This window comes from Salvia miltiorrhiza, chromosome 7 (genome assembly GCF_028751815.1).
Source record: "Salvia miltiorrhiza cultivar Shanhuang (shh) chromosome 7, IMPLAD_Smil_shh, whole genome shotgun sequence".
NCBI classification, from domain to species: Eukaryota; Viridiplantae; Streptophyta; class Magnoliopsida; order Lamiales; family Lamiaceae; genus Salvia; species Salvia miltiorrhiza.
This window is the reverse complement of record NC_080393.1, coordinates 23,870,520-23,880,899: the sequence shown is the minus strand read 5'-3', so window position 1 is coordinate 23,880,899 and position 10,380 is coordinate 23,870,520. Positions and strand designations below refer to the sequence as shown.

The 10,380-nt window shown below is 38.7% G+C and overlaps 1 long non-coding RNA gene across 1 annotated transcript; it reads right to left on the bottom strand.

Annotated features, from left to right (window-relative positions):
• Positions 1–6,773: 6,773 nt before the first annotated feature.
• On the bottom strand, positions 6,774–9,890 carry LOC130993596 (uncharacterized). The gene is made up of 3 exons (XR_009091720.1): positions 9,757–9,890; positions 7,619–7,683; positions 6,774–7,032 (listed from the first exon to the last, which is right to left on the bottom strand). It is a non-coding gene; the product is annotated as an uncharacterized LOC130993596 (long non-coding RNA).
• Positions 9,891–10,380: the final 490 nt, after the last annotated feature.

The following is a 10,380-nucleotide window of genomic DNA, read 5'->3' as shown; positions in this document are numbered from 1 at the left end:
AAAACACTGCCAAGCAGTGTGCTTATGGCAGATTCGCTGCCTTACCTCATGCACGGTTTTTCACCCAATAAACTCTACCAAAATAATCATCCAAAATCATAAAACATATCCTCACATAATATAGCACACAAATGTGTAAAAATCCATGGCCATAAAGCATTTTCAGTTGAGAAAAAGCAAAGAAAAACTCACCCTCGAAGCACAACCTTCACTCTATAGTTTTCCCACACTCTCCCTTGCTTTGCTACATCTCTTGGGGCTTCAAAGGCTTCTATGGAGTGTGATAATGGTGGGAGAAAAGTTGTGAGAGTGGGAGAAATAATGTAGTGGTGGGGGAAAAGGAGTAGTGTGGTGGAAAGGTAGGAGTAGTGGTAGGGAAAAAGATTAGTGGTAGGGAAAAGAAAATATTAGTGGTGGTAGGGAAAAAGATTAGTGGTAGGGAAAAGAAAATATTAGTGGAGGATAATGGGGTGTTACATTAAGTAAATATAAAAATGTGGTGTAGTAATAACCCATGTGTAAAAAAAAAAAATATATGTAAGACTAATCATCAATTGATAAAATGCTAGAGCATAAAACTCTTGTGATCAAAATTAGAATAAATAGCACTAACATTAGTGCACTCTCTCAATTTATAAATACATCATAGGAAAATAATTTGAGAAAAATATTGATGGAAAATTTTTATAACTCATCATTCCTAAATTTCTCGATAAAAATAAATAAATACATAATTTTTTTTTATTTGAAAACTCAAAATAAATATTTGAGCTCCATCATTCTCTTAATGGACTCAAAATATATTTTGAGTGCATCATCCGTTGAAATAAAAATAAAAATAAATTATCACGTATGTAATCATCAAATTCACATAAGTCCGTATTTTATTAATGGATGCTGAACCCTAATTACCATAAGAAATCCTTAAATCAATAATTAAAAGTCTATAATCCTTAATAAAAGTCGGGGCATTACATACTATCCCCCTTAACATAAATTTCGTCCCGAAATTTGTACCTCAGAAAATAACTCTGAGTACTTCACTTTCCTGTTAGACGGTAGTCTATTATTGACCATGATATATTCATAGGTCCCTTACTATCGGTATTGACTTAGTCCTTAGTACCTGAACTTCCCGATCTAAGATAGATTTGGATCTTCCTTCGTAACTCAAATATTGACTGATAATAATGTTGTTCTTATGGATCATATGCTTTGAATCGTAAACATACTTCTCTATTTGCGACACATGGGATACATTACGCACATTCTCAAAGCTTAGCGCTAACGCCAACCAGTAAGTTATTGGGTCTATCCTTTCTACAATCTCGTATGAGCCTATAAAACGGGGTTTAGGTTTACCCTTTACACCGAATCTAACGATTCCTCTTGATGGAGAAACCTTCAGAAAAATTTTCTTTACATCCTCAAACTATAGGTCCTTTCGGCGCTTGTCAGCATATGACTTCTGTCTATTCTGGGCCTCCTTGATTCCTTTTTCTGATTTGACGGACGATCTCAATCATCTCGCCATTTCATCCCAACAAAGTGGTGATCTATATTTCCTCAGGTATAACGCCTCATTTGCCAATCTATCGATAGTCGATTGATAACTGGTATTATATGTCTCACAATGAGTGGCAAAAACATGTTCTCAGCTTTCACCCCGGTTTAGCTCGGTCGTCCTCAACATACCTTATTAATAATTTCTATGTCGTTTAAGCGGAACTATAATGACTAATATCTCTAGAGCATTCTTAAGGCAACTTAAACAGTTTGTAAGGAGACCAACCATTTCGAGCATGTAGGCAGTCAGCCTAAAACGCCGTTATAAACTTTTATTCATTCATCGAAGGAATCTCGAGTCATGTGGGCATTGACTGCCCCCTTTCGTGACAACCTTTGCTTAAGTATGATGGATTCGAAAAAAAATCCATCTCGACAACGAAATTCATTGGTTCGTTAAGGGCTCAGTTTGTCCCAAACACGACATTAAGCTTGACTTTATGAGCTCGAAGACTCAAAGTAACAATGTGATATGTTGTAAAACCTTCACTTGCTAGCACGCAAGACATATTTCAACAAATGAGGTTACATCTCGTTTCATTCCTCCTAACTAGAATTTTTCTAGATCTTAATACATCTTAGTACTTCCTGGTGACAGTATATGGGTGCCATGGCTTTATCTTATTCTTAAGTTCATTGTCATGGACATGCATATCTTCCCTTCAAAGAAGATAGTATTATCTGATTCGTCGTTGTAATTCTTGAAACTTCTTATCCTTATTCTTCCTCGTAGCTTCTCCATCTTTTCGTCCTTCCTTTTTGCTTCTACCACCATTTTTCTCAAACTGGGTATTGTCGCAATAACACTCGCTATTGTATTAGGTGGTTTAATCACTTCTATCCTCATCTTGTCAAAGTTTTTAATGAGTTCATCTTCCCTCGTGAGAAAGTATCCTAACTTAGACGAGACTTTAGGACTCAATGCATCGGCTACTACATTGGCCTTGCCTGGGTGGTAGTTAATACCACAATCATAATCCTTTACTAGTTCGAGCCATATTCTTTGTCTCATGTTCAGATCCCTTTGCTTGAAAAAAAATATTTCAAGCTTTTATGATCAGTGAATATCTCACACCTAACTCCGTATAGGTGATGTCTCCATATTTTCAGTGCATGCACCACTGCAGCTAATTCTAAATCATGGGTTGGATAATTCAGTTCATGTGGTCTAAGTTGTCGCGATGCATATGCTATCACCTTTCCCTCTTGCATTAACACACAACCTAGTCCATTTTTTGACGCATCCGTGTAGATCACATATTCCCTGTCTGGTTCTGGAACTGCTAGCACTGGTGCAGTAGTTAACATGTCCTTGAGCTGCTGAAAACTTCTCTCGCACTCATCAGTCCAAGTATACTTGATTCCTTTCCCAAGTAACTGCGTCATTGGTCTTGCTATTTTTGAAAATCCTTCAATGAATCTTCGATAGTAGCCAGCTAATCCTAAGAAACTTCTTATCTCATTTGGAGTTGTTGGTGACCTCCATCCTTGTACTGCTTCAACCTTGATACCTTGTGACCTTAAGCCAAATCTCACATTTAGTGAATTTGATATAAAGACATTCACCCCTTAGTGTTTGCAACGCGATTCTCAATGTTTCTTATATTCTTCTTAATCTTGGAGTAGATAAGGATATCGTCTTTGAATACCAAGATGGACTTATCCAAGTAAGGATAGAATGCTCTGTTCATGAGGTCCATGAACACCACTGGCGCGTTTATTAATCCGAACGGCACAACTACGAATTCGTAGTGATCATATCTTATTCGGAAAGCCGTTTTGGGTATATCTTCATGTCTAACTTTTAACTGATGATACCCAAACTTCAAATCGATCTTAAAGATTACACTCACGCCTTTGAGTTGGTCGAATAAATAATCCTCAAGGTGCCTTCCTTCTTCTTGACAAATAACACAGGCGCTTTCCATGAGATACACTAGGTTTGATAAAACCTAGGTCCAATAATTCCTGTAATTGGATCTTTAGCTCCTCCAATTCCCTTGGAGCCATCCTATAAGGTGCCTTGGATACCGGTGCTGATCCTGGTTCAAAATCGATGGTAAATTCTACTTGTCTATCGAGTGGCAGCCCTGGTAAATTTTCTGAAAAATATCTCAGAATTCCCGTACAATCTCTACGTCTTCAATTATCCCTTTGGTCTCAACTCCTCCGATCAGGTATACCAGGAAAGCTTGGCAGTCTATCTTGTTCATCATCTTCCTCGCTTGTAAGGCTGAAATAATTGGTATCCTGTTCCCTAGGTTTATCTCAAAGCATCCATCCCCGAAAAGTTAAAAGCAATCTTCCGCTCCTTGCATAAAACTGTGGCGTAGTTCTTAGCTAACCAGTCAATCCCTAGGATTACATCAATGTCCTATATTGTATAAACTGCAAGTTATTTACTATGACCTTAAATGATCCTATGTTTACCTCTTGGTTTGAGTAAGCATGTGTTTCTATCGTCGCCCCTCCTATGGGTAAAGAATTTCTCATGTCCAGATTAGCCCTTTTCAGGTATGAGTTTTAGGGTATTTGCACATGCACTTGCAGAGAAAGAATGCGAGGCACCCGTATCGAACAGAAGTATAACAGGTGTGTTGAGTAGCGTGCCCATACTTATTAGGTTTCCTTGTTTGCTTCCTTATTTATTCTTGTGCGGGGCATAGGTTCTAACTTAAGGGGGTTGTGGTGGATAGAGTAGTTGTTGGCCTAGAATGACCCTAAATGGTTGTGCTTGACCCGGTTGATTCGATCTTCACATCCCTCCTTGTGGCCTCGCTTGGAAATCTTTAGCAAAATGGCCCTTCTGACCATATTTAAAACATGTATTACTATTATCCAAACATATATCATAATATGACTTGGAAAACTTCGGCCATGGAGGTACCCCAGGCTGGCCCTTCTTATCCTTAGCAGGTCCTATGTTTGTTTGATGTCCTTGTCCTTGCCTTTGGGCACTATGTTTCCTACCAAGGCCTCTTGCCATTTCGACTATCATAGTAGTCTTGCCTTCGTCCTTGATCATTTGCTTCCTGAGTTGAGTTTGGGTCGAGCAAATCTCGAGCCTACTACCTCGGCGTCCAGAGCTTGGCTGAACAATTCGGAGTTCATAAACTCAGTATAATTGTCGAGTACCTTAGGCCGGAGTGAAACTTGTCTATCATCTTTTCTTCTATGTCCACCTACTGTGGGGCCTAACGGACATGCTGCAGAAAATATGGTCATACTTGGTCATATCCCATCTTGTTTTGCTTTGGATTAAACACTTCTTTTCCTTTCCTCTTATAACGGCTATTAGAAATATAATTGTCATATACCCCCGTCTGAAAATCTTCTAAGACAAGTCTGACAGCTCTTCTTGAGTCATCGCTTTTCTTTTGGCCTTCAACCAAAATCTGCAAATTCAGTCAATTGGAATGCAACACAGAAAGTCGTTCATGTACGCAAACTCTATATTACGGTCTCAATTTGGATTCTGAATTTCTATCATAATGAGTGGTCGATAATATTCATAGGACAAAGACTAATCTCAACTAATTTAAACACAATGAGAGACAACTATACAAAGCTATAGTTTGGGTGGTATACTAGGTCAGTAGACTAATACTTCTTAGTCTTATCGATAAAGGGAATCTACTATGACAACTCACGAGTTGCAAGGCTCAAAATCAACACAACATCAAAGCAAGGCGTTGTAGAAATTGTTCAAGAGATTCAAAAGAATGACCAGAGGGTATGAAATGATTAACTACAAGGTCGAACAAAATGACCTCGAGTAAGAACCCGTCTGGCTTTTCAACCGAAAGTTGAAACATATAGGTTTTCAACCCAAAAGACGTCTACTGAGATTTGGATCGTGTGGACTGGCCAGGTCCAACATCATCACTTCCCAGTCACACGGGAAACATTGTCCCGAACTTGAGAAGTCGTGGACATACTATACATAACGAAACTTGAGTTCGTAGTGGCAGCTTAAAGCTCAAACTTAAGGTTCTAGTCCTATTGAACTAGACTCTTATTCCCCAAGGTCTACATACAGACAGTCGAACCATATTTTCTTATATAACTTGTAGTCCCAAAGACATGGGCAACAGTCCAAAGGCGTGTATACTGAGCTATAACAATTCTTATGTCGTCGTCAAAAGCTATACTAAAATCCCGATATGCCCGGGTAGTCTCTGCTGGGTCAAACGCGGAGCTTTCCTAACTATCGGAATATGCCTGGACGTAACCCTCTTTAATAGATAAGGGAAAGTGTGAGTCTTCTTATACGTAAGTAGACGTAAAACTCTTAAATGTACAAGGTTATGAACATACTATGCATAACAAAACATAAGTTTCATTAAGACAACTAAACTTATTTTAAGGTCTTCTATTCTAGTGGACTCGGATCCCATTTCCCATGTATGTCACAAATATATATATAACCCGCAGACAATCAAATCACGCCCTTTTTATAATCTATCGTGTAACATAAGTCGATTCGATGTTCCATCGTGTGCAAACATTCGAACGTAGAGACTTATGCTTAAACCCTTGATGCAATGTTTGCCTTGAATTCATCTTGTATCATCATTCCGTGCTTTTCCTTCAACGCGTACATGTCTTTTCATTCCTCTTTGTAATTCAAAAGAACCATTGTTTTCTTGTGGAAGCTGAAATGCTCTAAGTTCTCTATCATTCTTCTAAATCATCACTTCAAGAATCTAGATTGTAGAGATATCCTACTAATCCAGCAGTCTATGTTCTTTTAGAATCGTGATCATGCAACTTATAGCAATCTATGTTTTCTGGGGAAAGCATGTGTCAATTCTCTATCATTCTTCTTATTATATCATCATAACTGCAATGATATGCCATGAAAGGCAAAACATTCAACATTTCATCATAGCATGCTCTTTACATAAACATCTTCATGAAACAGTTTAGAACAATAACATCTTTAAAACGTTGTAACTGCAGTTACCTTTTTCCTTGATTGAGCACGATGCAATGGAGTGTTGAGCGGTGTCGTATTAACCCACGTATGTCTAGTGAATCAAACTAGACTTGGCTTTTTAGAATAAGGTTTCTAGTGCCAGAGCAAACGAACTGCTCTGATACCACTCTGTCACAGCCCACTATCCCAATGACGGGTTAACCGGGGTTATGACTTGGGGTGAACAATAAGAAACGGAAATTAAAGGGGATTTACTAAGTAACCAACATTAATAACAAACTAGTGGTATATATATATAACCACTTGGGTAATTCACAAATGAGTCTGCCATAACGACTAGACCCCAACTGAAAGTTAATTAAAATGAAGTAGTAATAAGTTCAAGTAGAAATGATAAATAAGTCAGAGTGTTTGCAGCGAAAAAAATGTGTGAGTTATGCATATGGAGATGCATACTCAAGGTTTCATTACATAAACAACAAAAGGGAAATCCGCTCAACACCGATCCATTCCATCGCCTGCTCAACCTGCACATTTAGAAATATATGCAGGGCTGAGTATAAAAATACTCAGTGACATAAGCCGAAAATACAACATGCATACATATATAAATTGAACTGCCAACAGTAACACACAGGGGTTTTCTTGAATGACCTGCGCTTACTAAAACATTTCATTCATTTTCATAAAGGTGGATGCGCATCCCATTTTCAGTCTATATGATCCATATCTGTCCTTTCTGTCACGCTCCGGGAAGGAGGCCTCCTTACCACGGACGCCAAGACCGGTCGCAAGCGACTCGCGGTCTCCATGAGTGTACACGTTAACCCTAGCTAGCGACCTTTGTCTAGCATAGGATCCCAATTGGATTTCCTTTAAAGTTGGCGAACCAACACATATAGGATACATATAAAAACATAAACATTTTGGCAGTCAATCATTTCATAAACATTTCATTTTCATAACATTTTCATTTTCATAAAGGGCATTAAACATATAAGCATTTCATAAGAACTGAATAAATAGTCAAAACATATCATGCATATATATTCGCATATGAGGCCTACGTCACGCAGGGGATCTCTATATACGTAATAATAAAATAATGCCCACCTCAATTGTTCTTAAAGCTGGCGTGGAGTCGTTTCTTCTTCGGCTTCACTTTCTGTCGCCCGGACCTTCATTGATGAAGAGTCGATAAGTTCGTGAAGAAATTGTCATAAGACAAAGTCTAATTCTACGTGCCTAGGGTATCTTTTAATGTTTTAGGGTTCTAGCATCCATAATTCGTTACATTAAAGACAGTCAAAAATCAATCATACCTCGTCTAATCTCATTCAAACACATAGGCAACACAAACACATAAGGCACATAAGAATCACAATCAAACATCATCAAAACATGCTCTGTTTTTACACTGACTCAGCTTCAAAATTTAATCTATTCTGACTCCGACATCTCCTGGACTCGAGACTCATACCGAAAGAAAGATCTTCGAGTCTAGTTTCATATAAAAAAAAAGTAGAGTCGAAAACTCCAAGTGGTTTGAGAGATATGACGTTTTTACCACGATCTACCATGTTCGGCAGTTTTGAACAATCGAAAACTTGGATTTTTGAAAAATAGTAAACGTTGTCAAACTGGGCTCAACTTTGGTGGATATCTATATAACACAATAAGGTTAATACCATAAAAATTTGGAAATCTAGATCACACAGGAAGCTACTGAAATGAATGACTCTTTCCTCTGTTCTCTGAAATTCTCGGTAGTAATGTGCAGTTTAGGTTTTGCATTTTAAAGAAGTATCAAACGAAGTTGGAATGGCTTGAAATTTTACCAGGGTACTCAAGACTCATGTAGGGACTTGCTATAAAATTTTCAAAGCTATTAGACATCGACAAACCGTCGATCACAGTAGGTCAGTAGGCCTACGAAATTCATATTTATAAGTCCTTAAAAAAATAATTTATATAAATCAAGAAATAAGAGTTTAATCCCAAAAATATTCATTAAAAGTCCATCATAATTTAAATAAAAGAACGGACCTCATTTAAAATAAATAGTCCCAAACTCGTTACGCACATATACTAAATCTTTCATGAAACATCCTTTAAAATAAACTTTGATACATAGAAAATAATTCAACAACTTGAGCTCTTAAGAGGTTGTTTTGCAACAGACATCAAATCTGCCTCGGATCTCCAAATGAGGCTCCAAAAGACATTCTGGAAACTAGACATTTCAAGGATCATTCTCCAATTTGAATCGAATGAAAAAAAATTCAAACGAGCAAGATATGCCCTCTCAAAGATGGGTATTTAACAAGCAAAAATCTGAAAATTTCAGATTTCCAGATTACAACCAAGTCAGTGGACTTTCTTTAAAAATTCATATCTCCCTTTACAAAACTCCACTGGGAACCCCAAGGGTCAATCTGGAAACTAGGGAGAGATCATAACACTCTAAAGTTGGATTTACTCCAAGAACATTCATGGTTTAGAAGATATGACTGTCTAAAGTTCAGTGCACAAAAAGAGTTCAAGTTTGGCAGATTTAGAACATAAATCGGAAAAAACCACTTTAGGCTTCACCAAAAATTCTAAAACTGAACAAGTAAGTTCCCAACATGTCAGTGAATATTCAGTAGAAAGATAGGCTTGAGAATCAAAGATTTAAGTCGGCCTTTGCCACCTCAAAGTCGTAGGTTTGTAAAATCTACTGGATGGTACAAGGAATAAGAACTAGATTTCAAGAATTTATACCGGTTGTTTCCCTTACTCAAAAATGGTGAGACCGATGTCAAAAGAAAGATACGGGAGTCTAGAGTGACATATTCAAGTTTCAAAGGTTTTCACCGATTGAAACTTTACTTATGGCCTCCCAAAGATTGTTTACCAAAAATGTATTCCAGATGGGCAGTGATGTTTACAAATTCATAAATAAATCATAAGAGCTCCAAACCTTCTGAAATTTTACCAAAGTATAGAAACATATGAAAAATGATACACAATTAATTTGGGAATTTTTGGGAACCGTTTGGATGGCTGGAATCGCCTTGCAAAACACTGCCAAGCAGTGTGCTTATGGCAGATTCGCTGCCTTACCTCATGCACGGTTTTTCACCCAATAAACTCTACCAAAATAATCATCCAAAATCATAAAACATATCCTCACATAATATAGCACACAAATGTGTAAAATCCATGGCCATAAAGCATTTTCAGTTGAGACAAAGCAAAGAAAAACTCACCCTCGAAGCACAACCTTCACTCTATAGTTTTCCCACACTCTCCCTTGCTTTGCTACTTCTCTTGGGGCTTCAAAGGCTTCTATGGAGTGTGATAATGGTGGGAGAAAAGTTGTGAGAGTGGGAGAAAGAATGTAGTGGTGGGGGAAAAGGAGTAGTGTGGTGGAAGGTAGGAGTAGTGGTAGGGAAAAAGATTAGTGGTAGGGAAAAGAATCTTCGTGGTGTCGGGCCCCCGCTTCGTGTCGGCCCCCCCTCTTCGTGGCGGCTCCTGGTGTTCCCTTCCGTCCCTCTCCCCCTGTGGTGTCGTCCTCCCCCTGTGTCCCCCCCCCTCTCTGTCCGCCTCCTCCTCCTTCTCCCCTGCTCGCGCCTCCCCCTCTTGTGCTCCCCCTTCGCCTCCCTCGCCCTCCCCTTCTGCCCTCTCTCCCTTTCTCCCTCCCTCCTCGGCCCCTCCTTTGCCCCCTCTTGCTGGCCCCTTTTTCTCCCTCCTCTTCCTCCCTTTCTCGTCTCCCCTCCCTCCCTCCCTCCTTTTTTTTTTCTTTGCCCCTCAAATCCCTCTTTGAGCTCCATCATTCTCTTCCTTGCCTCCCCCTATCTTTTTCGTGCATCCTCCGTTTTCCCTAAAATAAA